The 27,338-nt window shown below is 43.1% G+C and overlaps 1 protein-coding gene across 1 annotated transcript in view; it reads right to left on the reverse strand.

Moving 5' to 3' along the window:
• LSAMP (limbic system associated membrane protein) overlaps positions 1–27,338 on the reverse strand; it is a 1,403,176-nt gene that overhangs the window by 544,812 nt on the left and 831,026 nt on the right. The gene's annotated exons all lie outside the window — the stretch shown is intronic.

A 27,338-nucleotide genomic window follows, 5' to 3' on the forward strand; every position in this document is an offset into this window, starting at 1 on the left:
AAACAACCTTATCTCCTTTTAGTCTTTGTGTCAATATCAAAGTGATGTCTGAGTCCTGTCAGCAATGCTGAGAAGCTGCATATTCTGGATCGAAGATGTAACAGTGGCGTAGCGTGGGTTGTTAGCACCCGGGGCAAGGCAAGTAATTTGTACCCCCTAACCCGTGGATTTGCGCCCCCTAACCCTAACCCCCAGATGTTGCGCCCGGTGCGGCCGGCCCACACTGCACCCCCCACGCTATGCCCCTGCTTGAGATTCCCTCACATCGGAATACCTTAAACAGGCAAAGCAAATCTATGACTATACAAGTTTTTATCTGATACCTACTCAGGTGATTCCAGATTGTTATCAATGAGGGAAAAAAGACATCAAAGCAAGCCTGTCTCTTTGCCTTGAGTTCAGAGTGCCGTGATGCTCGAATCCTCTTGCCGTCTATTAACTCATATGACAAGTGGGAAGGGGAGTGGGCGGCCAGGGAAGAAAAACAGCTCTGTTGGTGTGCCTGGACCCTAGAAGGGATTCCACATCAAAGAGCTTGAATGCAGAGAAGATCAAGCCTTCACTGTTTTAAAGAGGTTTAGATGTTCACTATGAATTCTCTTTGATAAAAGAATAAAGTGCTTCTGTCCCAGCGGTGAAAAGCATCTCCAGGCTTTCACAACTGGTGATGTTTCACAACAGCCCAACATCAGGATGGCACGGCAGCCAAATCATCTCCGTCCCTCCGTAGGCATGTATGTGCTCCTGCTCTTCATTCAAAAGTACCTCCTTCTTCTTAGATGATAACCTGTGTAGCAATAGCGACTTTACACTGCCAGAATGCAATGGTGCCACCATCTGGACTGTGCAAATGCACAATTGTTGTGTGGTTCATAGAATCAGAGAATTGTAGAGTTGGAAGGGACCCTGAGGATCATCTAGTCCAATGCCCTGAAATGCAGGAACATGCATAGGGAAATCAAACCTGTACCCTTGACATTATCAGCACTGTGCTCTAACCAACTGAGCAATCCAGGCTGTTGTTTGCTCGATCCTTTTGGCAACTGTGTGCTTGTACGGTCCTGGCTGCAGTACTCCAGGCCTCCACCACTGTCTCTCTCAGCATTGACAGGTAACAGTAGAAAGTCCCCTGGCCCTCTGTCAGCATGCTGTGGTGGCCAGTGTTTTCGTTTTGCCCAGTGGACCTTGAGTAGAAGACTGGACCTGGCCCCAGCTATCTTCAGGTCCATGCCTACCCTCTTTCACACAGAGCCAGGCAATGGGACGTGGAGAGTAGGGAGAACAAGCTCACCAAGCTGTCATTTCAGTCACACGAACAGAGGCATATTTTGCTTTCCCTCCTATGGAAAGTAGGCAAGGCCACTTGCCTAATCATCTGTAGGCAGCAGCCAGCAGCTGCCGCTGTGTTTTTATCAACACACACACACTTTAAACCACCCCCATCTCAAAGGGAGAAAAAGGGGAGGGGTGAAAGAGACTGTATCAATTTCAAAGAGGGTGTTTATTCTTGTGTTTTTTTTAAATAAAAAAACAGATTAAAGAGTTTTCTTTTAAAAATTGGAGGAGAGAGAGATAATGGGGAGCTGTTTAATTTTTTTCAAGAAAAATGAGGATAAGAGGGAGAGAATGTTTTTTAATCTTTCTGCACTGTTAAGGGAAATCAGTTTGGAGAGGGATACAAGAAGCAATAATTATTTGGGCTGGCTGGAGAAAAAGGCAGCACAGGTAAAACAAACAACACAGGAAAATATGATGAATTCTGATGCATTTGCAGCCAATTTCTTATAAAGAGGTAGGAAATGTTAGCCCCTACTGAATCCCATTCTCTCTCATTTCTAAGTGGGGCACTCTACACTGCTTATCCTGGCCTGCACAACACAACCTTGCGCATTTTATTATGAAATAAGTCCTAATGATTTCTTCCGGACTTTTTCCCAAGTGTGTATGCGTAGCATGATTGAAATCTTGGCCATATGCATCAAATACTGGAAGGCCATAAGAACACAGGAAGCTGCTTTATGTTGGCCCATCTTGCTCAGTCTTGTCTGCACTGACCAGCAGTGGCTCTCTAGGATTCCAGACAGGCTTGTCTCCCAGCCCCTACCTGCAGATGCTGGGAATTGCACTTGGGATCTTCTGCTTGCAAGCAGGTGCTCTACCACATAGCTATGGCCCTTCCCCAAGGAGAGGTAATGTAACAGAACAACTCTCCTTTAAAATGTTAATAGCAGCTAGGTGATTGGATTGAAACTGTGGCACTGAGGGAAAACTTTGCTAAAGGGCAGGTAGGAAATTGCTTAAATAAAACAAAACAAACTATTCCCCAATTCAACTTTTTTTCTTTAAAAATATATAGAAACACCCCCACCCCCGCTGCTACTTGCTCTTTGGAGCAAAAGTTACAGGTGCCCAAATAATAATAGAAAAATAAATATAGAGACTACTAGAACATATTTTACAAATCAAGCAGATACCAGAATTTAAAAGCAGTGAATAGAATTCCTAGTGAGAAAGAAAGAAAGAAAGAAAGAAAGAAAGAAAGAAAGAAAGAAAGAAAGACAGACAGACAGACCAGGTTTTAGCTCTTGCTCAATGCTGCACAGAGAGGGCCCACAGCACATCCAGGATACTTTGGGGAAAAGGGGATTTGTAGGTTTGATTCACCTATAGAAAACAACCTTCTCTAAACATGACTAAATCTCATCCTTATCCTTTGCCTCAGGCAGCAAAATGTATTGGGATATCAATGGCTACTCATCATGTTGGCAACGTTCGACCTCCAGGATCACAGGCAGGAAGTCTCTGAATACCAGTTGCTGGTGAACAACATCGGCAGAGGGCTATTGTCCTCATGTCCTGCCTGTGGGCTTCCTATAGGCATTTGGTTGAATACTGTGGAAAAACAGGACTAGATAGGCCTGGGATAAATTCTGGACATGCTAGCACTCCAGGCCTCTCTAGCCAACTCTTGGAAATCCCATTCACTATATCCCCACTTCACATCTTCCTTAAGTATCTTTGCCTGACAGGAATGTATCTGTGAGCTGGGACAATGCCCCCGACATGTCTGAAAGGAGGCTGGGAATGTGTGTATAAAAACCAGCCTACTATTTCCAAAGGTGGGCATAACATCCATTGCTTCACACGCTTTCCTCTACAATTGACATTTTGCCCCTGAGACTGGCCTCATCCAGCAACACTCTAATTATGTTCAGCAGGATATCATCACCTCCCAGTGCTCTCCTCACCCAACAGACCAATCAGATCTCCATTTATTTAGCTGCAGCAATGTTTCGATTCAGATGCTCCCAGGTTATCCACCAGACCCTCCAAAATTTATTATTAATTGTTACATTGATGGCCCAACTCAAGGTGGTGCCTGAGGCTCTTCCCTTCCCCATTTTGCCCTTGCAACTACCTTTAAGGTAGGTTAGGCTGAGAGAATATGACTGGCCTAAGGTTACCCAGTGAGCTTCATGGGCATTTTAACCCTGGTCTCTCAAAGTCCACACCCAACACTCTAAGCACTATGCCACACCAGCTCTCACCTCAGGTAGGCATAGGCCTGTGCTAGTGAACTGGAAGCATGAAACTGCTCTCTTTCTACATCCCTGGTTGTTGGTGAACTGCAGGTGCTGTATAATAGGCCTCTATAGGGATGCAGTAGCCCTTAATTCACTCACATGTGCAAAGCCCTTCTGAGATGCTCTCACATTACAGGCTGTAAAGCATTACAGGTATTATTTGTAACTAGTTGGTTCCCCAGCTGACATTCCTCTCCCTTTCAAGATACCATGAGCTGCTTCTCTCACCAAGCCTTTATTTTATTTTTAATTCCAAGACAGTTCCAGCTAAGAGCCTGAAGGGACCGAGTGACGCCGGAAGATTAAACAGGCTAGATACATACAGCTTAGTTAAACGATGGACACAATATCTGTCTCTGAGGCTCTTTTTGTACTTCTTGAAGCATGTTACACTGAGCTTTATTTTATTTATAATTTGTATTTGTTTGCACGCAGCAGGAGAGATACTAAACTCGCCGTAAATGTGACATGGAGACGTAGCCTCGCATAGCTGCAGATGTTACATGAGGTTAACATGATGCAGTTAAACTGCTGTGTCAGAAATGCTGCCCCAGCGGGGAAATAATAACACAGCCTCTCAGAATTGGCTCACACAGCTAGTGGACACAAGGCATCCTTCCTGGCCTTGAATCTGCAAGTAGCTATGCATGTGGGGAAGAGGCAGGCACTAAGCAGCTAAGGAGTACCAGGCTGGGACTTTAAATTCTGAACCTGTTAGCAGCACTGACAACTGGAGGAGCCTTGTCACAGAAACACCTGCAATGCCTCATTGATCAGTAGTTGAGAAAAGGAAAGAGGAGAGGTAATAATAGGACATTAAGCCAGCATGTGCCCAATGCACAGAACCAGTAGGACGCAGAAGCTGTGGTAACAGCAACATAAACAGAAGGGAGAGATTAACTTAAGGCAATAGGGAGCACCTGGATATTCTACAATGGAGCAGGGATTCTCAAAGAATTTGGTAATTCATTATGAACTGACCTGACCCAATATGCACATTCGTTATCCATCTTTCATATTTCCTAAATCAACCTTTGGCAACCTGGGGCTCAACAGATATTTTGGACTGCAAATCCAACTGGCCCCAGCTGTGTGTGGGTTTTGTAACACCCCTTTCCACAATTTTCACTAGGGAGGGGAGGGCTGTGGGCAGAATGAAATCAATAAATTGCATACCTTAGTGAGCCAGGGCATTGCATTTGGGGAGAGTGAAAGTGGTGGGAGGCCACCATAGATGGGCGCTGTTCAAAAGAAGACTCACTGCCCGCTGCTGAAAAGCATTTGAAAGTCTAGTGGGGAGGATGATGAATGGTGCTGTGGCTGGGTCAGGTGGGTCCTTCTAAGCTCTTGGGGTGCCCAACCTGTAGGGACTCTCATTGGCAGCAAAGAACATATGAAATTTCATTTCCTGCTGGAGCCTATAAGGGGATGGCTGTGCCTGACTTGAATTGGGGTCACCTTATTGCAGGTGGTGTTCTTTTTGGCATATTCAGCCCCTATGTTTTTAAAATATTCACCACATTCCCATTTGTGCTTTCCTAGTCATCAGGAAGTTTAGAATTCAAAGGCAGAAAGTCACCCGGGGTCCTCTACTTCAAAGCACTCCCTAGCAGATTAGCCAGTGTGGTTCAGATTTTGGTACCGTGCACTCAACATCAAGAAACTTTAGTAAATATCATTAACGCAGCATTGCTTAAGCAAATGGGCCCAATGAAGCAGTTCCTTTCAAGCATTCCCCGTCCCCGATTCCTTTTGTTTGTTAATCTCACTGATTAACCAAGGGACACATTTTTAGCTAAAGCTTTATTCCAGGAGCTGCCAATCTGTTTTAGCCCATGGGCATGTTTGCAAACCAGAGAAACTGTTGAGTGCAGTAGATGGTTTATTTCAAGCCCAACCAGGGAAGAGGCAGGGGAAGGAGACCCTGTGGGCAGCACGGAAGGCCTCTGTGGGTGCATCAGTGCCCATGGGCACCACCTTGGTGATCCCTGCTTTAACCAATCAATTGAATGTGAGCATTTTGCAATGCTGCATAGGAATATAGAGGAAGCCCCTTATTCTCAGCTGCCATTCTAACCCTAGTCCCCTGCATTGGACATAATAGATCTACCAAGCATGCCTTCTATTAATCTCACAGAAACCTGATGTGTAGATGGGCACATGCAATTCTCCTTTGAACAAGGCCCTTCCCTTAATTGACTTTAGCTCTTATTACACATTTCTTATCAGGATCCTTAGAAAACTTGAACGTGTTTTTGCACCACTCATCAGCAGTGTCTCCAAGGTGCAGGGTTTCCTTCAGGAGGAGATGGGCAGCCGGCAGGCAAAAGGGATAATTGCATGGCGAATGAAATTCTACGGCACATTGGAGATGGAAATATCACCTTAACAAGCATGGACAGCCCCCAATGGACTATAAAATTCATTTGGTGAGTGAGATAATTCAAAGAGCCAAGTGGCGCAGCAGTAGGAGCTAGAACACATAAATTTAAGCTTTCAGAGCTCCACCAGGATCCAGCAGAGCCCCCAGTGTGCTTTATGTGGGTACACAAAAATCTTGCAGGCATTCAGTGCTGATCAACCCAGATCAATCCTCTCTGTGTGCGCACGTGTGCAAAGTTTGAGCACAAAATCTGTGCACAAAGTCCAGGTCATGCAGTGAATATTTTGGAACTGACCCCATGCTGTGACCTTCTGCTGAGAACTGTATGGTCCCTTCTCTTTTTTCCTTTCTAAAAAGTTGTTAGCATTGCTAGTCTTGTTACTGAAACTAATACTGGCTCCTGATATATTAGTTTTACTCTGATACTGTTTTTGTTGTGTTCAAGTGGTTTCATTTAACAAATATTATGAGGACTTGTCCTTAAAGAACGGGGGGAGGGGGGATAAAGTCAATAAATACACCATAAGTACATAATATTTGGCTATATGAACAGCCCATTCTAGCCATTCAAGCAAGACAGGTTTTGGTGTCAGGCACTGTACCTCTCCCAGTACCAACTACTGTTCCCCTGCTTCTCCTACCAGAAGACCTAGATGTCATAGGGTCATATAGGTAGCTCTGGAATTATTATGCCAAACAAAATGCAGGGGGACTATTACATTATAGTTCATGAACCAGTGGTCACCAACATGGTGCCCTCCATAGTGATGGACTACAACTCCCTTCAGTCCCAACCAGCAGGAACAATGCTCAGAGATGGTGGCAGCTGGGACCCAAAAATACATTGACTAGCTCTGCTTCTTGGGAGAAAAGCAATGACAAACCTAGACAGCATCTTAAAAAGAAGAGAAATCACCTTGCCAACAAAGGTCCGTATAGTAAAAGCTCTGGTTTTCCCAGTAGTGATGTATGGAAGTGAAAGCTGGACCATAAAGAAGGAGGCTGATTGCTGAAGAATTGATGCTTTTGAATTATGGTGCTGGAGGAGACTCTTGAGAGTCCCATGGACTGCAAGAAGATCAAACGCATCCATTCTTAAGGAAATCAGCCCTGAGTGCTCACTGGAAGGACAGATCCTGAAGCTGAGGCTCCAATACTTTGGCCACCTCATGAGAAGAGAAGACTCCCTGGAAAAGACCCTGATGTTGGGAAAGATGGAGGGCACAAGGAGAAGGGGATGACAGAGGACGAGATGGTTGGATAGTGTTCTCGAAGCTACAAATATGAGTTTGACCAAACTGCAGGAGGCAGTGAAAGACAGAAGTGCCTGGCGTGCTCTGGTCCATGGGGTCACGAAGAGTTAGACACAACTAAACAACAACAACAGCCCTGCTCTGAGGAAAGGAGTGAGCAGGATCAACACCCTTCATCAGCAGCCACTAGCACAGGGCCTGATGGGGAAAGCACAGAAATTGTGCCCTTTTCATTTTGCAATGAGTTGGACAAGCTACCACATATCTGCACCTGCCAATATGGTCAACTTAACTATCTTATTAAACATTTTTCCTATCCTGGATAACTAATGGATCATGCTCTGTTCTCAATGACACCTTTGGAGCCCACCTAAAAACAATAGATGCGCACTGCTCAGGTGTAACTGAGGGCAGATTATGGCCAATTTTGCACTTATTCAGCTTTTATTGATGCTATAAATTCACTTGACCTTCATCCACTCTGTCCCCACTGAGGTTATTTCCCAAACAGCAAACTGCTCCAAAGTGTTGCTTTCTTTCCTCTTGGAATGGTTCCCTAGGCACTTTCACACCAAGAAAGTGGTTTGCTGCACAAAGCTACAAGCAACTTAAAAAAACCTTAAAAAATAATAATGTGCTAATACAAAGGCACTCCATCACAGGTATCTCTGCAGTTCTCTGTCTTGAAACGGTAAAAATCTCACATTGGGGAGAAAAAGAATGATATTCATGGTGCTGTCCGAGGCACATCTGTTTCTGTTGCTGCAAGGAACCAGCAAAATGGAGCTTTAAAAACAAACAAACTCAGCACCACCAAAAAACTTCTCACTGCAGCCCTGCCATGATGGAATATGTGCCACTTCTCATGATCCAGCATTCATGGGGATACAATGTTTGCTTACATGCAGCATCCCTATTTGCCTGCAAACTGTACTAATTATTTACAGTGGTACCTCGGGTTAAGTACTTATTTTGTTCCGCAGGTCTGTTCTTAACCTGAAACGGTTCTTAACCTGAAGCACCACTTTAGCTAATGGGGCCTCCTGCTGCCGCCGTGCTGCCGGAGCACGATTTCTGTTCTCATCTTGAAGCAAAGTTCCTAACCCAAGGTAATATTTCTGGGCTAGCAGAGTCTGTAACCTGAAGCGTATGTAACCTGAAGCATATGTAACCTGAGCTACCACTGTATTTTCTAAAAAAAATATATACTCTTTGATGGTAAACAAACAAACCTTCAAAGCAGTTCACACAAAGATCCACGCAGACTCATCAGTGCAATCGGGGACTGTGCTTTTTTGCAGGGTCTCCAACCATTGCAGATTCCCCTTTGCACATGTCATATCATGAGAAGAAGCAGTGCTTTTTTGTGGCGGTACTCAATGGTCTCCCCCCCATCTTGTGTTAAGGTAAATGGAGGGTGGGGAGAGCAAGCAAGCAACCATGGCTAAAAGGGTGATTGTGAAAAGCAGGAGGCGTAGGCGGTGGCAGTGAGGAAAAGGAGGCCCATGGGCAGTTGCCATTCTCAGCCAACAGGTTGCACCATTCCACCTCAGCCGCCCACGTAATGTGCGCTTTCCCCATGGACGCGCTGCTACGTCACTGCTTCACACATAACTAATCGCAATAAAACAATTCCATCAGTTATAATATGTGCAACAAACAAACCCATTGAAACAGTGCAAAAGTTAAAACAGTTAAAACAGAAATTGAAACAATTAAAACAGGAGGTCTAGGTTAGGAGATTGGGAATGCTTGTCTAAACAGGTGTGTCTGACAGAGAGCCGACAGAATGCCAATACTGATGGGGCCTCTCCTATGCTACCAGTGAAAAATTTCATCTCCTTCTTACCACTAGCCAATAAGCACCAGCCCATCTTTTTCCAATTAGTCGTAGTGTTTTGCTTGAGCTATTAAATGCGGAACAATTTACAAATGTCTAAAATAGGCAGTTGGTGGTAGAATTTGCTCATTTAGCTATTCTTGTAACTAATGAACTCTATCCAAATATGAGTTCATCACATTGCCGTATTCCATGTGATAATCTCTAGATATTACCAACAAAATATGCCTTTTCACTTTTCCTACAGCAGAAGTTTACACAGAACTAAACTCCATTCTGTCTCTTCTCCACAGTCCCCTCCTTAGTTGCTGGTCTTTAAAAACACACTTGCATAACTATTAATGAGTAGCTTCAAGGAATGGCATTTCATAGCTTAGGTGAAAAATCTGTCATTTGGCTTTTTACAGTGTTTGGAGAAAAGCAAGCAGCATTGATTTTTCTCCCCTTTCTCCAATCCACACGTCAAGAGATGAAACAAACAGAAGGAAGATGGGCTCTTGCATAACTTGTGGGAAGACATAATTGATAATATGTTTATCTTGTCAGCTGGAGACACCTGTTATGTGATCAGAAGGGTTCCACGGGGTCAAATATGATTTTGTGCCAGCAAAAACAGCAAGAGCTCTCCTGGCACCATTCCCCCGAGGGCAAGAGAAGGAAGGCGAAGGGGATTAGCACTGATATTTTGCAATGCATTCTTATTAAATTCAGATTCTTTTTGTCAAGAGGAAAAAGAGGAAGGAATGAGTGATTGGTTTGAGACAGATAAAGGACTCACAAGCTGCAAAAGGGGAGGAGAGTCACGGAGAGAAAACTCATGAATGGGAATACAAAGGGCCAAATGTTCTCTAGGGAACTCAGGAAAAATACTAACCAATTTTCTAACTGACTTGGTACCGTCTGTATGAAGCAGAGAGATGACAGGAGGGGGTCAGAATGCCTCTTGGGAGTTATCAGGCATATTGAGATACGGTTATATTAAAATCACAGCTCAACAATCTGGATGTGAATATGGAGGAAGTTTTTTTCCGCCCTTCCTTTAGCAGATTTTGTTTTTGGAAAACTTCACTGCATAAATGGCCTAGCTTCAAATAATGGACAGCAGCCTCCATCAACATTGGTGGATGAGTTTTCAAAAACCCTTCCCTAACCATATTTACTTGGAAGTAAGTCCCACTGATTTCAGTGACTGCTATCCATAGGTTTGTACCCTAAGAAGAAGAAAGCTGGTGAAATTTGGGGGTATATAGTGGATCAAAAACTCCAGGAACCTATATAACGCTTAGCCTGGGTAAACATATGAAAGCATATTTGCTTTTCATCAGATGAAGTTTTGCATACTGTTGCTTGGGCTACTGCACTCCTTTCATCAGTCTTACCTTGGCGAAGGAAGAGGACTCACTTCCACCAAGGAGAGCCCACCATTTCATACTGCCTGAGGCAATGGAGAAAATGATGTCCCTTCTCCTATTGTGTGTATAAAATGTTAATGGTTTAATTGACACAGAAATGTAAAATGGCTAAATGTGTACTGGTGAAAAGGTTTAACATGGGGATTTCCCATGAGGCTATATTAAAGCCAAGGAGAGCACTTTGAGCTCTTGCTGAGTAGATAACTAACTAACTCATTGTGGTTCTCTGGTAGCTAACATGTGACTTTGGTAGCCTTAGATCATGTGATGAAGGTATTGGGTTGCAAATCTCCATTTTGAAGGGAGTTGCCTTTGAGTTTTTGTCTCCCCAACTCCATGGAATGAGGATGTAAATGAAGCTCTATTGAAGGGAGAGGAAACAGCCTAAGGCCAATGGAGGCTGGAATGCAGGCTGTGGGGAGAAATAGACCTCTGCTTCTAGGTCTGTTTGGATTATTTCAAATTTTCTAAGATGTTGAGCCTGTGCTGGACAGCACAAGACATTGTATGGAAATTTGGGGTGTAGCTTTCATGTTATGTTTTGAAGAAAGCTTTGCCAGTAAAACTTTGAATAATATTTTTATGGGTCTGTTTTCTTCCAAAAGGAGTCAGTTCTTGTGCTTCCAGGTGCTTCAAATTGTGCAATATTAATATATCCACAACATAAAAGACATCTAGAGTGGCATCTGAATTTCACTTCCTCACTAGCAATAGGACAGCATCCACCACATCAGGATGGTGCAGGGAAGGTCACATGGCACACACAGCACTACCTTCATAATGCCTCATCACCACTCAGCACCCTCATTGAACCTCTGGTGTCTGAGGTGGCCACCTCACTCTAACTAATGGTAAGACTGGCCTTGTGATCAGGAGTCCAGCTAAGGGCATGAAGAAGAAGAAGAAGAAGAGGAGGAGCAAATGCCTTGCACTTCCCCTTATGTTTCTAACGTAAGATCCAGAGACCAATTTGGGTATTTGAGATGCAGATGTTCTGGATGAAGATGTACTCCCCTCTCTCCTATGCAAGTAAACACACATCTTAGCCGTGAATCAAGAAGTGATACTCCCTTTTAATTTGGGTGTTTAAAGCAGTTTGCTAGTAGGTGACTTTGGTTCACTCTCCACCAGTGATGCAGTCTTTTCATTCAAAGCCCGGAATCTGTCATAGACGCTTGTTTTCACAGGCATCTAGTTTTCTATCAAATGATTTGGCAATTTTCCAGTTCTTTCAGCCATATGATAGCTAAAATAATATTTGAGGGGTATTTTTTTTTTAAAAAAAAGAAAAGTAAAGTCAGGTTTCCCTGTTCTGCTTGCTTTTCTCTTCTCCCCCGCCCCCTGCTCTCTAGGTCCATTAGTACCCCATGTCTACTTTGCTTTCTTTGTTTCAGGAAGAAAAAGCACATAGTACAGACACAGCAAAACCCTTTGGTTGTAAGGTTTTTGAGGGCATTTATTATTTACATCTCATAGGGTTTTAATTAGAGCTGAGAGACTCATCCATTCTGAATAATTTATTTGATTAATTTTGCTGCTTCTCCTTGTCAGAAATTCTCCACAAGCAGCTCGTGAGCCTGTGAAATTTATTTGGCATTTTGAAACTGTTTGCAGAACCATCTCTGTAAATAATTCTTGGGTTGCAGCTTGTTCGTTGCATTGTGTGCGGCTTGTGGGTAGCAAACATGAGCCATCTTGATTCTCCTTTCGTTACAAGTGACAGCACTTATTATTATTATCATCCAGAATAATTGTGTAGTTTTTTTTTTAAGCAGGGAGGGGAGGAAGCTGAGTTTGAGGCACTTTTGGCAGGATGATGTTGAGCTCCTAGCAAATATTGTCAAATACTTTCATAAAATGTTCTATCTTGGGAGCATTGTTATGCATGGTCTCGTTCACAAGGGCCATAATTCATAGGCAGAACACCAAAGGACATTAACATGGTTTCTGTTAATAGTCTTCTAGCTCTCACTCATTCAGCTAGATGTTCTGGTCAGCTTTAAGTGCCTCTTGTATTTGCTCTGCACTAGTGAAATCAGATTATTTGGAAAGTACTACTCATGTGTCTAAATAATGTTTGCTTTCAGGAAATTTCTTATCAGCACTTCTCAGTAGAAGACTTGCCTGGGAAGCAGTTTCACAACTATGCTTCTTCTGGTTAAATAGAGCTAAGACCTGTAGCTGAGTTCTACCCAACAGGACAAATTTATGAAGGACAGTTCCACTGATCTGAAAAAGCGAGAGCCTGGATGCCCTTGTGTTCAATCCAGATCAAGTTACTTGAAAGCAGTTCCCACTGAAGTGAATTACAATCCCATTGGAACCCAAGTCATCATGACTAACTTGCCCCATTGATTTAAATGGGACCTGAGCTCAAGTAATTTACTCTGGAGCCAACTTGTTGGAAAGGTTGATAAGCATGTGTCTGCCTTTGCTCACATTCCTTCATCTTTTCCTCCCTCCTCTGCTGTTCATTCAACACCCTTTCAAAATTGAAATATGGTTGGCTTTAGTTACTCTGTAAAGCCAGGATGGGGACTTTTGGCCCAGCATATGTTGCTGAACTACAACTCCCATCTGCATCAGCAAGCATGACCAATGACCTGATATGATGGGAGTTGTAGTTCAGCAACATCTGCAGCTCTGGAGGTTCCCTACAACTGACGTAAGGAGCATGTGCATGGATGGTGCTGTATAAATGAAAATAGCTAAAGTAAATGCATATTCATAGTGGCTGCACTGAGACATACTAAATGGTGTTTCATGTTATGCAAGTGAATCTAGCATAGGCCTTACCTTTGTTATCCCTACATTAGGAGAGGTAACTGCCACCACCAAAAGCAACATAGACGTCACTATTATCTGCCCTTCCAGGTGAAGAGCTGCTCCTATAAAGAATGCAAGATCTCTGGCAGCTAAAATTTGTGATGCTGCCATCATAGTGCCTCTTGACCAAGCCATTTGTTGTTATGGACTTGCTGTGCCAAAAATGACTGGTTATTGTCTCACAGTTGGGCCTTTCCTTGTAATGCTTCTGGTATTGTAAGCCTCCTTGAACTGAAGAAAGACAGGATAAAGAGGGAAGGCCTGTAGCTCAATGGTATAGCATTTGCTTTGCCTTCAGAAGGTCCCAGGTTTGATCCCTGACATCACCAGGTAAAGGCTAGCAATGTCCCTGTCTGAATCCCTAGAGAGCCACTGCCGGCCAGTGTAGACAATACTAAGATGGGCGAGCCAGTGGTCTGACTCAGACCTGAAATATTTTTTTAAATATGAGATGAAATTGTAAGGGGTGCAGTTGTAATGTAGTGGAGTAGAGAGGGAAGAAACTTTGCTAAAACTCTTGGTTATTTCCCCTGTTTTCCAGCCTCTAATTAACATCCCATAAAGTTGTAGAGATATATCTTTAACATTCTATAAGTTTGAGGCTGCAGGCACGAGCATTTTTATTATTTATTTTTTGCATCAGGTGTGCATTTGGAGGTTCGTACTTTCTCGCAACCTAGAGGGTTATGAAAAGCAAATGTAATTATTAAAATCCTTTGGGTATATGTCTTAACTCATATTAACTATTCATAGAGTTTGTTTGTATGCATATGCAATATTAATGGGACTCCCAAGAAATCACAGATAGGAGCTGCGCTGCTAAAGCCAGTGGACTACTTCTTGGCACTATGGCGCTCAATGTGTGGTACATTTCTTAAGCCTTTGACCAGTGTAGAAGGGTGGTTTGCACTCGGTTTCTGATGCAACTGTTGTGAAGCTGTATAGTTTCATTTAATTTGTTGAATTTGGATCCTTCTGTGTTCCTCAGGGTTTCCACTGAAGCACATCTTGCCCCAACTTTATGTTCATTTAGAAACCAGGTAAAAACATGGGAGTAAATGTGGAATTGATAGAACTTGCTAGTGGGGAACAATATATAGCATTATGAGACAAACTGGGGGGGGGGGGAGAGATCACCGATTCCTACATTAGAAGATTAGATAATAACAGAACCGGATAAAATTAGCCAATATAGCGAGAGGGAAGAAAGGCAGACAACTAAGTTCTTGAAAAGTTAAGCTCTTTTGTGATGTACTTGTGCAATAAGACACTAGTGGATACTTACCTACATAACTTGCTGGAAACAGATCTCTATGGGGCAGTGGACAAGTGTGCCTGGCTGTTAACCAGAAGCTTGATGGTTTCAGCTTACCCATGGTTGGCTGTGAGCAGGACTCCTGCATTGCAGAAGTTTGGACTAGGTGACCCTTGGGGGTTCCAACTCTGCAGTTCTATGATTCTAAGATACCTACAAAGCTTGCTGGAAACAGTTTAAATAATGGTTTAGCATGCTTATACTCTTTTTTTGCTGTTGCTGTTGTATCCCTATGCACTGATTATTCATAGTAAATATGTACATGGCTAAATATACATAGATTTACACACACACACCATATATCCAGTGCTATTCTTCTAAACAAAGAGGTGCCGGAACTCACTATGAACGCCTCCCTTGTTCTCTTATAATGCAATGGCGCCCACTTGAGAGGTGCCAGAACTGAGTTCCAGTTCGTTCCAGCTGAAAAAAAGCCCTGCATATATCACATATACTGTATGTTTGTAAAGGTTGTTGCCTTATCATTATTATTATTAGAGTGGTACCTCTGGTTAAGTACTTAATTAGTTCTGGAGATCCGTTCTTAACCTGAAACTGTTCTTAACCTGAAGCACCACTTTAGCTAATGGGGCTTCCCACTGCCGCCACGCCGCTGGAGCACAATTTCTGTTCTCATCCTGAAGCAAAGTTCTTAACCTGAAGCACTATTTCTGGGTTAGCGGAGTCTGTAACCTGAAGCGTATGTAACCTGAAGCATATGTAACCCGAGGTACCACTGTATTATTATTATTAGATTCAAGTAATCTCACAAGGTGTGCTGAGTGCTCACTGGAAGGACAGATCGTGAAGCTGAGGCTCCAATACTTTGGCCACCTCATGAGAAGAGAAGACTCCCTGGAAAAGACTGATGTTGGGAAAGATGGAGGGCACAAGGAGAAGGGGACGACCGAGGACAAGATGGTTGGATAGTGTTCTCGAAGCTACCAGCATAAGTCTGTCCAAACTGCGGGAGGCAGTGGAAGACAGAAGTGCCTGGCGTGCTCTGGTCCATGGGTTCACGAAGAGTCAGACACGACTAAACGACTAAACAAACAACAACAACAACAATCTCACAAGGAAGCTATTGTGATTGTCTATCATCCCAATCTTCTTCTTTCATGCTTGGTTTCTTGCTTTTTAAAAACGGCATCCAGAACCTTTGTCGAGAGGTTTCCATGCACAACAAAGTGACTGGTATGTGGATGATAGCATCACTCAGTGGCTCCACAGCTGGATGTCCTTCCCAACTGAATTACAAAACAAGCAGGAAGAAACACCCCAATCCTTGCTACACAGGACAGGTGGAGAATGTGTGCACCAGATGTGTGTAGCACACAAGCTCTTCCAATTTGGGTAGGTCATCTGATCATATGGTACCCTGCCTGTGTGACTACCTCACTAGTCAGAGTTACAACTGTTTTGAGCATCTCCTTAGCCTCTTCAGCATCCCCCTCAAAGTCCCCTCTTTATCTCTCTCTTTAGGATTTCAGACTGGGACTCTTTCCCAGTCCTGCCTGGCACCTTCTGCATGCAAAGCAGTTGCTCAGCCACTGAGTTACAGTCTTTCCGGAAAACAGCCTAATAGGCACTGGCAGAAGTGAGATTCAAGAAGTATTGTAATCTTCATTAAATATCTTCAACCATACGTTGCACTATATGCCATCATATTTTAATTGGTAGCTTAATCAATAAGTTAGTTAAGAGCAAGACAATTAATCTGCAAAAAATCCTTAAACCAGTTAACAACTGTAATTGTCAGTATACATTAGCATCATATAGGATTATCAGACTTCGTGAAGTATTAAGCTTCAATAAACTTTCATTATTAACAGACAATGGGACCTGTGTAGATGCATTATTAATAATCTCTTGGCTTGCAAGAGCATTGTGATATTTTCATATGAGGAAAGTAATTCTTTTATATCAAACAGTATTATTTCAAAGGCATAATTGCGTAATTGGGGTCAGTAATCGCTTGGTCATTCCCAGAGCAGAACATTCTTGCAGGGTAAAAGATTTATTGTCCTGACAATAGAGAGCAAATTTTAATATTTCTGAAAAATTGAGGCCTATTAATCCTGGCAAGTGTTACTCTGAAACACAAGGAAATGATAAAACTTTGATCTAATTTTCCCTTTGAAGGAGAATTGAAGGGATGGAGGGGAAGACTTAACCACATGTAGCCTGGAACTGATTATAAAACAAATCTGATTTTTCAGTAGGGGAAAAACAGCAAGAGCTAAAACCTCTCATTGTAGCCTTAAGACGTAGTTAGTAGGATTTTGTCTTTTTACTCGGGAAATGAATAGGTGTTTCACAATGGTTGTTATGCATCTTCTACTCAGCCAATGTATCTTAAGGTGCCTAATTTTCTGATTCATTAAATACTAAATCTTCAACGAAGACTAATTTTATATGTGGTGACCTTGTACAAAATACCTGAGCCCCCAGTTTATTTTCATTTTTCAAAATAAACTTAAAATACAACAATGGTGGTCAGCTAGCTATACTCCATGGCAGAAACAACCAGATTTGGGTAACCTCCAAGAAGGAAAGGTGGCCAGAAAAATAAAAAAAATGACTGTGGAAGAGACAAAGCAGAGATTTGGATGGAAAACACTGTTTTCTTTGAATGATTTCTGAAACAGAACACGTCAGCTCTGTCTGGAATCTTTGCATAGTGGTGGTATTATTATTATTATTATTATTATTATTATTATTATTATTATTTTGATCTCTAGAATTTCAATGGGAGAGACACAGCAAGGTTTCATAAGCACGGAGGGTTGAGGGCACTTTTCATATCAGCAACCAATGGACCAGTCTTCATTCCTTCACTATAGGTACTGTATATCTACAGTCCCTTCTGGAAAGCAAGATGCAAGAGAATTCACATTAGTCCAAACAAGGAGGCCAAGCAAAGCTTTTAATTAATTTACATTTAGGCTAAATTTGAAACACTCTGCTAGAGGAAATATTCTCCTCCCCCAACACCCCATGATCCTCTTGCTTGAGCACACCTTCTTTTTTGATCCCGTACTCTCCCTCTTGATTTACCTTCACTTAATCAAAGAAAGACAGCACAAAGCCTTGCAAAGTGACAAAGAAATAAAAATACTGTTCAGTGTTAAGGCAGGAGAATGGAAGTATTGTTGGCGTTGTGATAACAGGTAGCATGAAAGCTCCACCTAATGTGATCAACTTCCAGTCGTGCCTCTGAGAGAGGGAAAGAAGAGACCTCTGTGTTCTCAACAGCAGATCAGATGAGGTCGATCATCAGATTGCTAAAGGTCAGTAGATTAATTGTTTATGGGCTCCTCCAGATAATTTATTTATTGAGTTTTCATTCTGATTGGCTTGCCCAGTGCTTACGTAGAGGGTAGACTATGTTTGGTCTTTATTGAGCACTTGTTCTATTTTCTTACAGGGTTTTTACACATCTTCCAGTTAATCAGTCATTCATTCATCCCACACTTTTCAATGCATTAACTTGTCACTTTCCAAAAAGTTGGGTTTCTGTTGTGGTTGTTTAAGTGAAATTGTTGCATAGGGCAACAGAGCAGTTTAATTTACTTTAAATGTGCAAACCTTAAATTCTGGTATGCACTTGAATCTTTCCTGCAAAATAGCAACAGTGGGGAGGCAAATTTAAAGTCTGGAGGTACCCTAAATCAAGAAAGCAAAAAGGAGAGGAAGGAGATGGTAGAGCAATAAGTATGAGGCAAAGAAAAACTAGGGAAGACTGTCAGGCAAAAGTAGGAAGCATGACTAGTAGTCACATACAAAATGCATTAAAAAGCAGAAGATTTACAACACACACCTGGTCACACACCTCTCATGTGGAAGAGAGAATAAACTTGTCACGGGTACAGACTTGCTACTGAGGCAACTGTAGAGAATGAAACCCCTAAGCAATATCAGGTAAGACTCCAGGGAGTTCTGTACAGTGGGTGGCAGAGGATGTCTCTTGTTGCCACCCCACAGCTACAAAAGGTAAAGGGACAAGAAGGAACTTGAATGGGCCAAAGAGGAGTTCAGGAAGATAAAGCATCTGCGACAACACCTGCACTAAGTGGGATGGCTCTAGGTCTCACGCCTCCTCCTGAAGCCCTGTGCCTCGCTTAGCCAGCTTTTGCAAGGCAAGGCAAGGGCTGGGTGTGTGTGTCAGATTTCAGCCTTGCTCCCCTGCATGCACAACAAGGCAGTGTGCAGCCTGTGGATTTCAGGTTGAAGTACTACTGTTGCTTACTTGGTATTCATCCAGGGCAGATGATCAATGAGTGAGCTATGGCTCTTGCTTGCTTGATCACAGTTCCCCCCACTATGGTAAGAGGGACTATTTTACTATTTAGTTTAAACAGTAAATAGTAAAAATATTATTTTTAAAAATATGTTTGCATGTAAATTAGCATATGCAATTTTTATACAAATATGCTCACTCTTTTGTCTCTTTGTTTAGCGATGCATTTTATCTTCTTTGAAGATGCATAAGTGGCCACTCTTCATGCTGATTCAAAGAAATATAATAAGGTCACTAGTGGCTCTTCTTTGCCTCCACCGCCCTCCGGTATCCATAATAAGACAGAATGTGCTATTTTCCCATAAAACATTGTCTGACCCATTTCCTTGCTCCTCTTTGCATATCACCAAGGTTTCTCCACAAGCATGGAAACCAATTTTCCTTGCTTTTTGTAGAGGGATATTGACAGCTTGAATTAGAAATTTACTGAAGCTATTATATCCGGAGAGTGAAACGTGTCTGCCTCTTACCAGGAGAGCCTAATGCAATAATTAGCAAACATTTTGAGGTCAGAGAAATGGGACCCAAAATTGTTATCACTAAACAAAATAAGAGAACCAATTGTCTGATATGACACTCTGAAAAATAAGGTTAACTTCAGTACAATATTGTTTCATACTGCTCCACTTCCCTAAGCAGTGGGAAGTGCCAAGGCAGTTGTGCATGGTTAGAGGAGCAGATATATTCATTTATTTAAAAGGTTTTTATCTCACTGATCGACCAAAGATTGGTCCCCAAAGGGGCTTCCAATACTGTTTAAAACAACAACATTATAAAACAATCAGAGCCATTAAAAACAACGAAACAGCCAGAGTGAAACAGCAGCATGTATTAGAGCATAAAATCATCATAGCCTGAATCTGATAGATCACAGTGATGGAACCTGATGAATAAGTCAGAGAAGAGAGTTCTGCAACCTGGGCATCCCACCTCTGAGATTTGTTGGTTGCCAACCCATCTCAGAATATAGGGGAAATTGGAGCAAGAACTTGGTGGTCTGTTTTAATAAATAGGGATGTTCATATGGGAGTAGGTGATTCTTCAGATTTGCTAGCTCCAGAGTGAGATACTGCTAGAGATTTAGTGGATGCTTTGCAGCATCTGTTTGTTTTCAAATATATCAGTGGAACATGTAATAAGCAAACTGAGCAAGCACTTTTGGTAGCCCGAAAAGAAAAGAAAAGATATGAATAACCAAAAACACCCCCAGACAAATAAGATTATTCATAAGCAAACCCCTTTTCACACATTACATTTCCCCAGGCAGAAACAACTCGCTATTTCTCATGTGCAACCCAGCAGCTTACGTCTTTTCAGGCAAATCCTTTTAAGGTGTTTACTTACTTAAATTTATTTATAAAATTATTTCTGGACAGCCATTGCATAAACTATCAGAGCAGTGTACATTGCTAGGTATGCAATAAAAGGGGGTAAACCACATGTTCATGAATTGTTTAGTACATTCTTACTTAGAGTTGCCAGACCTCCAGATTAACCTGAAGTCTCCAGGTTTGCCTGGCCCCCTCCAGGTGGAAGGTGGAGGGCTTGAATTTTCAGGTGCGCGCTCTCTCTCTCTCTCTCTCTCTCTCTCTCTCTCTCTCTCTTTCTCTCTCTGACTGTGCATGCATCAATTAACCTCCATCTCCAGGGTTCTTCTCCCATGACATTACCAGGAGCCTCTCCTAGGTCTTAGGTTTAAGCCCTGAAATCTCTGGGTCTGGGATACTTCTGACCAAGGAACACTACAATTGAGTCCTGGGTTCCACCCATCAGCCTACACAGCAAAGCTCAAGGATATGTGCGGATAAAATCACTTTGGTAGGGCTTCCTCCCTGAGTGATCTCAATTCCTTGCCATTGATCCCTTTGAATGTCTTCTTCCTCTCTGTCAGCCCAAGCTGAACATTATCCAGAAGGTTGGCCCCAAAGCAAGTGGATCAGGTGGGCTGAAATTCCTTCTTGCTGTTGCCTTCCTAGTGTGCTTGGAGGAGGCAGATGGCCAGTAGAAACAGCAAGGAGGGAGTGGAGAAGCAGGGCCAAAGATGTATTGAAATCAGTAGCAGTGAACCCCCTGCTTGACTGGGGCCCTTGGCAGGAGCCCAACAGTACCAAACCCAAAGACTGGCCCTGAACAATGTCTTGACATGCAGAAACTGGCAGGTGAAATCGCCTCTTGTCACTTTATCACTATATCAGGGTGGGGATTGCTTGCTAAATTTCAGCATCTCAGAAGGGAGAAAAGGAGTGTGGCAAGTTAAAAAAGCAAAGAGCTGTCAATCTTGTCAAAAATCTTTTTAAAACCTCACCAATTTTTTAAAAGGTACAGATGCTTCAGGAATTCTTTGTGAATTCTGGTATGAACTGACCTGGATCTGCACATCTCAGACTAATAGAAGTTAAGTTATTCAGGTTTTTTTTTGCAAATGTTCCACTGTAGTTCTTGAATCAAAATCTTAATAAAATAAAAATGGATAGTTTAAAAGAAGTTACATTTATAAGTGCACATTTAGAAACATGTATTTTTAGGGAGGAATATGTTTTATATAAGAAAATATATTTCAATATATTTTAATATTCGTGCAGATTCAAAATCAAAATCAAATCAACCAATCATAGATTCATGTGGAACCGAGCAGAATAGATTTATGGGGAAATACACATGAAACTGTCCCAGAGTGGAAATATGCCAAATTCACCCAGCCCTAAAATAAAAATAAAACAAACTGCTTCTTCCCACCATATACCTTTCAGTAACTTTGGTCATTCACAGCACAATCCTATACACTTCCCTAGTTGTCAGCCTTATTGAACTCAAGAGGATTTGCATTGGATTGTGCTATTTTCTTTGAAGTGCCACAAAACCCCTCTGAACCTGCTTTTCAGAGAAAATGGAAGAATGTCAGAAGCAACAGAGTCCGTATGATAGCACCATTAACATTTTTGTCAGGGTGGCGGTGGGGAGGATGTCATCCGTCTCCACCTCCAGCCCCACAGTCAGAAAGTCATTTTGCATAACAGACGGTCAAGTTTGCAATAATGTGATGAAACAGCCACAGCTATTCAGTTCTTCCTCTGCTGCAAAGCGAGGAGTCATTTGATGAGAACTTGAAGGTGAAAAATGCCCTTCTAAGCAACGCGCTGCATATTTAAACATCGGAAGTTGCTCTGGCATGAAAATGCCGAGGTGAGCCACCAAGGTGCTTTGAGGAGGAAGAATGAAAGATTCCTTGGATCTGAACAGCTTAATCACCATCCAAGGCAGAAGATGGCAGCTACTGAGAACAAGGAGCGCAGCGTGTGATGTGATGCCCTTTAGCTCTGTTTCTGCGTTATATGCACTCAGGGCACAGTGGAGCCATGCTGCCCCTACCACCGCCCCGATGTTGTGTGTCTCAGCTAGATCCCCGCCCCTGGCCCCAGCGCTTGCATGTTGAGTGCAGATGTCTGAAGAGCAATGCCTAGGCATGAGCTCACACACAGAGGTTCCTCTTCAGATGTCTGCACACAACATGCAAATGTCAGATGCACGGCATCAAGCCCTGGCGTATGGCATCAAGGGTGAGGCCAGCAGCACTGCCCCACTCCTTCCCTGCAGGAGGACCTGCCCCATGTGTAAAGCACGAATAGGGAAGAAACCTCCCTGCGCCTGCTGTTTGGTCGCATGAGCGGGAGAGGCAGGGCTGCTCCGCGGATGAGCAGAGCTGAGATTCAGGGAAGAAGGCTTGCTCGAGAGGAAAAAATGGGACATTGCTGTGCCTTTAATCCCCTCCCTTCCATCCATTTGTGAGCTACCTGGACGGCAGAAGCAGGGTGCTGCCGTGAGACTTCCCTTCCCTCTCCTAGATAGAGACGCTTGCTTAGAAGTTAAGAGGGGGTGGAAATTGCCATGCCTTGAAAGCCCCGTTTGCGCCATTCCCGGTGCCTGTGAGTTTCCTGGAAGGCAGAAAGCAGAATACTGCCTTCCCTTCCTCCCTTCTCTCTGTGTTGTCTATCTCTACCCCCCCCATTATGCTCGCCATTTTCTCCTCCTCTTGAACCCTTGACCTCTTCCCAATTGTCCCCTCGCCCTTTTGCTTTTTCACACATCTGTTTCCCCAACCCGAAACATCATTATTTGCTGCTGCTTCATTTTTCTTCCCTCGCACCCACCCCCACCGGCAGAAAAGAAAGGGGGGTGAAAGTGTTTTTATTTTTATTTACTGGTGGTGTTTATGTTGTTGGTTTCCCATAAATAGCTTCCCTGTTCCCTCCATATTAAACATTGGAGGGGGGATAAAAGGAGGCTAGCTCTTTGCTTGTTGCCCCTGCTCCCTTCGATAAAGAAAGAGATTGGTGGGATGGGGGCTTTCAAGGGGCACCTTCAGTGTTACAATAGGGGTTAATGGAGGGGGGAGATTTAACTGCCGGCCTTAACTTGAGGCTGCTTGAGTTGAGGTACCTTCATTGCAGGGGGTTGACCCTCTGAGGTCTCTTCTAAATCTGTGATTCTGTGATCATCTCACAGTAGTATTCTCAAATTCCACTTCCAACTCTGCCCTCAGCTTTCTCTCTCTCTCCTCTTCTGGACTTCTCAAGACAGCAAAACAGCTTTTCTGCACTGCTAGGATGCTTCCCATTTCCCTCACTTCCCCTTTAAAGCAGTTCCTTGGGCAAAAACTACACACTTTCAAAAAGTTAGGATTGCCTCAAAAATGGGAGAGAGCTCTCTCAAGGCTTGAGGCAAAACACTGGATGGGATAGATGGGGATGGAGCGGGGACACTGCAACCCTCACCAAATCTATTCAGAAGTGAATCCCATTCACTTCAGTGGGACTCATTGCCAGGTAAGTGGAGCCAATCTAGGATTGTAGGTTTTGAGAAGAAGATAGGAAGTGGGGAAAACAAACCAGAAGAAAGAAAAAAGGGGGAGACACTAGGACTGAAGTAGCCCTTGTGTGTGTGTTGGCTCTTGTGGTGGATTCACGACAAGTGAAACCGCCATCTTGAGTGAAGGTGGAAGAAGCAGAGGACCAGACAGCTAGTGAAGGGTGAATACCAGGTATCTGAAGTCACAGTGCAAGCCTAGCCATGTTTACTAGGAAGCGGGAGGTGAGGTAACTGAATTACCTTTGGGCAATTGAATTAAAGGTAAAGGTAAAGGTACCCCTGCCCGTACGGGCCAGTCTTGACAGACTCTGGGGTTGTGCGCCCATCTCACTTAAGAGGCCAGGGGCCAGCGCTGTCCGGAGACACTTCCGGGTCACGTGGCCAGCGTGACATCGCTGCTCTGGCGACCCAGAGCCGCACACGGAAACGCCGTTTACCTTCCCGCTGGTAAGCGGTCCCTATTTATCTACTTGCACCCGGAGGTGCTTTCGAACTGCTAGGTTGGCAGGCGCTGGGACCGAGCAGCGGGAGCGCACCCCACCGCAGGGATTCGAACCGCCGACCTTTCGATCGGCAAGTCCTAGGCGATGAGGCTTTAACCCACAGCGCCACCTGCGTCCCCTGGTAATTGAATTACCTCACCTTAAATTTTTTTTTATCTATCTATCTATCTATATTGGTATGGAACAGATGTACACCCAATACCCAAGGCAAAAACACACCAAATCTCTAATCAATAAAGTTGTGGGCATTTCTAACTCAGATCATTGTCTGCTTGTGTTTATTAATTACAGCTTATATTTAGCCACTAGGGACACTCTGGCAAAGGAGAGAAAGGAGCAGGGAGTACTTGCATTTGGAGCCTGGTACTGGTAGTTGATAGGACGTGGGTGGCACTGTGGTCTAAACCACTGAGCTTAGGGCTTGCCGATCAGAAGGTCGGCCATTTGAATCCCCACGATGGAGTGAGCTCCCGTTGCTCGGTCCCAGCTCCTGCCAAACTAGCAGTTTGAAAGCACGTCAAAGTACAAGTAGATAAATAGGTACTGCTCCAGTGGGAAGGTAAACGGCATTTCCATGCGTTGCTCTGGTTTGCCAGAAGTGGCTTTGTCATGCTGCTCATCACATGACCCAGAAAACTGCCTGCGGACAAACATCAGCTCCCTCAGCCAGTAAAGCGAGATGAGTGCTGCAACCCCAGAGTCGTTCGTGACTGGACTTAACTGTCAGGGGTCCTTTACCTTTATATTTAGCCTCTACCCGGGGTGTGGGTGTGTGCCACTACGACTGGGCCCACAATCAACCAATAATCTATTATCTATCTATATCTAATCTATCTATCTATCTATCTATCTAATCTGTCATCTATCTATCTATCTATCTATCTATCTATATCTATCTATCATCTATCATCTATCATCTATCATCTATCATCTATCATCTATCATCTATCTATCATCTATCTATCATCTATCTATCATCTATCTATCTATCATCTATCTATCTATCTATCTATCTATCTATCTATCTATCTATCATCTATCTATCATCTATCTATCTATCATCTATCTATCATCTATCTATCATCTATCTATCATCTATCTATCATCTATCTATCTATCTATCTATCTATCTATCTATCTATCTATCTATCATCTATCATCTATCATCTATCATCTATCATCTATCATCTATCATCTATCTATCTATCTATCTATCTATCTATCTATCTATCTATCTATCTCTATCTATCTATCTATCTATCTATCTATCATCTTGTGGTGAGTTCCCTCACCCCCCCCCCCCAGAAAAAGCACAGCTCAGAACTCCCCTTGAAGCCTCCCTTGTTCTCTTATAATGGCAATGACACCCACCTGAGAAGGGCTGGAGTTGAAAAAAGCACTGCTCCAGCAACCATTTTTTGGTACTGCTAGGCTTAGCAAGAATATCCATTTGTCTGTGTGTCTATCTGTCAGCCTACCTTTCTTTAAAAAACATATAAAATATCAATCCAATTCAAAACATAAAACCCAAAATATACTTAAAAGCAGTCATGTAAATCACTGCTGATGACAACTTAGGGTCCATTCCACCATTTTTGAGGTGAGAGAGTCAACGTGACTTTGGTGATAAATGCTGGTTAAGTTTCTTTTGAGAATATTGGTCTTGAGGTAATTCTAAAATGCCAGATTCTAGAGCAGATCCAGCCCAGTATCTGACCAGTACCTTGGCCTAGCGACACTGAAAAATGTTTCACATTGTCTGTTTTGTGCTGGGTGTTTTTCAGGCATGTGCTGTTTGCACTTCCCTTTTCCTGAGTTGCCACAGAGTCTTCTTAGGCAATATTAGGCACCCTTGTAAAAGCATATGGCTGTGTGTATGTATACATGCAAATGAGCACACTTATGAGTGAACACAAGGCAAGGAGTGCTTATGTGAAAATAAGCATGTGCCAGTGTGAATTCATGGTTTCTTTAAGCAAAGGTAATTGGCAGCACGCTGAGCCTTTGAAGCTTAAAGGACAAAGGGAATGATTTTGCAATCCTATCTCTCCAAGCAACCTCACAATGGCCCTCTTTTCTATTTGAATCCTCTGATTAGAAACAAGAGGGATGGTTGAGGCAGGTTTTGTACATAGAAAATGGTCTTTCCCTCCCTTGGCTCCTGAGGATTTGGGAGGCGACATTAGGAGTGTGCTCACTTAATTCGTTCAAAGTTGTTGGCTGAGCCCCTCTAGAGTCTGTAGTCAGTATAGGCAGATGCCCAAGCTGCTCACGAGAGAGGAAATTGGCTTTTTACAGAGTACATCTGGCCACACAATTAAACATTAGCTGAGTCCTCTCATTGCCTGTTGTACTATAAGCTTCAACAATATATAAAAAAAACAGCAGAAGGTGCAGCATTATTTGTTAGAAAGAAAAGAAATACCAGATTGCACTTTTTCTTTTTTAAAAAAACCTTCATTTGTAGCATTTCTTATGTGGAAGATGTTTTGTGGTCATTCGCTTGTATATTCTCTAGAGACAAGTCAACGAAAACAACAAGTCTCACAACTTGTAAGAAAACCACAAACTCTTTGCATTTTGCACACAGGTAATCAAATGACTGGGACGCGGGTGGCGCTGTGAGTTAAACCACAGAGCCTAGGACTTGCCGATCAGAAGGCTGGTGGTTCGAATCCCTGTGATGGGGTGAGCTCCCGTTGCTCGGTCCATGCTCCTGCCAACCTAGCAGTTCGAAAGCACGTCAAAAGTGCAAGTAGATAAATAGGTACCACTCTGGCAGGAAGGTAAACGGCATTTCCGTGTGCTGCTCTGGTTCGCCAGAAGCAGCTTAGTCATGCTGGCCACATGACCCGGAAGCTGTACACAGGCTCCCTCAGCCAATAAAGCGAGATGAGTACCGCAACCCCAGAGTTAGTCACAACTGGACCTAATGGTCCAGTTTACCTTTACCTTTACCTTTAATCAAAATGACAGCCTAGGTGTCAACCACGGAGGGCATGTCTAAAAAGACTTCAGCCTGGAACTCATAGTGTCATGGGTAGTTGATATGGCGC

Source organism: Podarcis melisellensis, assembly GCF_964234715.1.
Source record: "Podarcis melisellensis genome assembly, chromosome: 4".
NCBI classification, from domain to species: Eukaryota; Metazoa; Chordata; class Lepidosauria; order Squamata; family Lacertidae; genus Podarcis; species Podarcis melisellensis.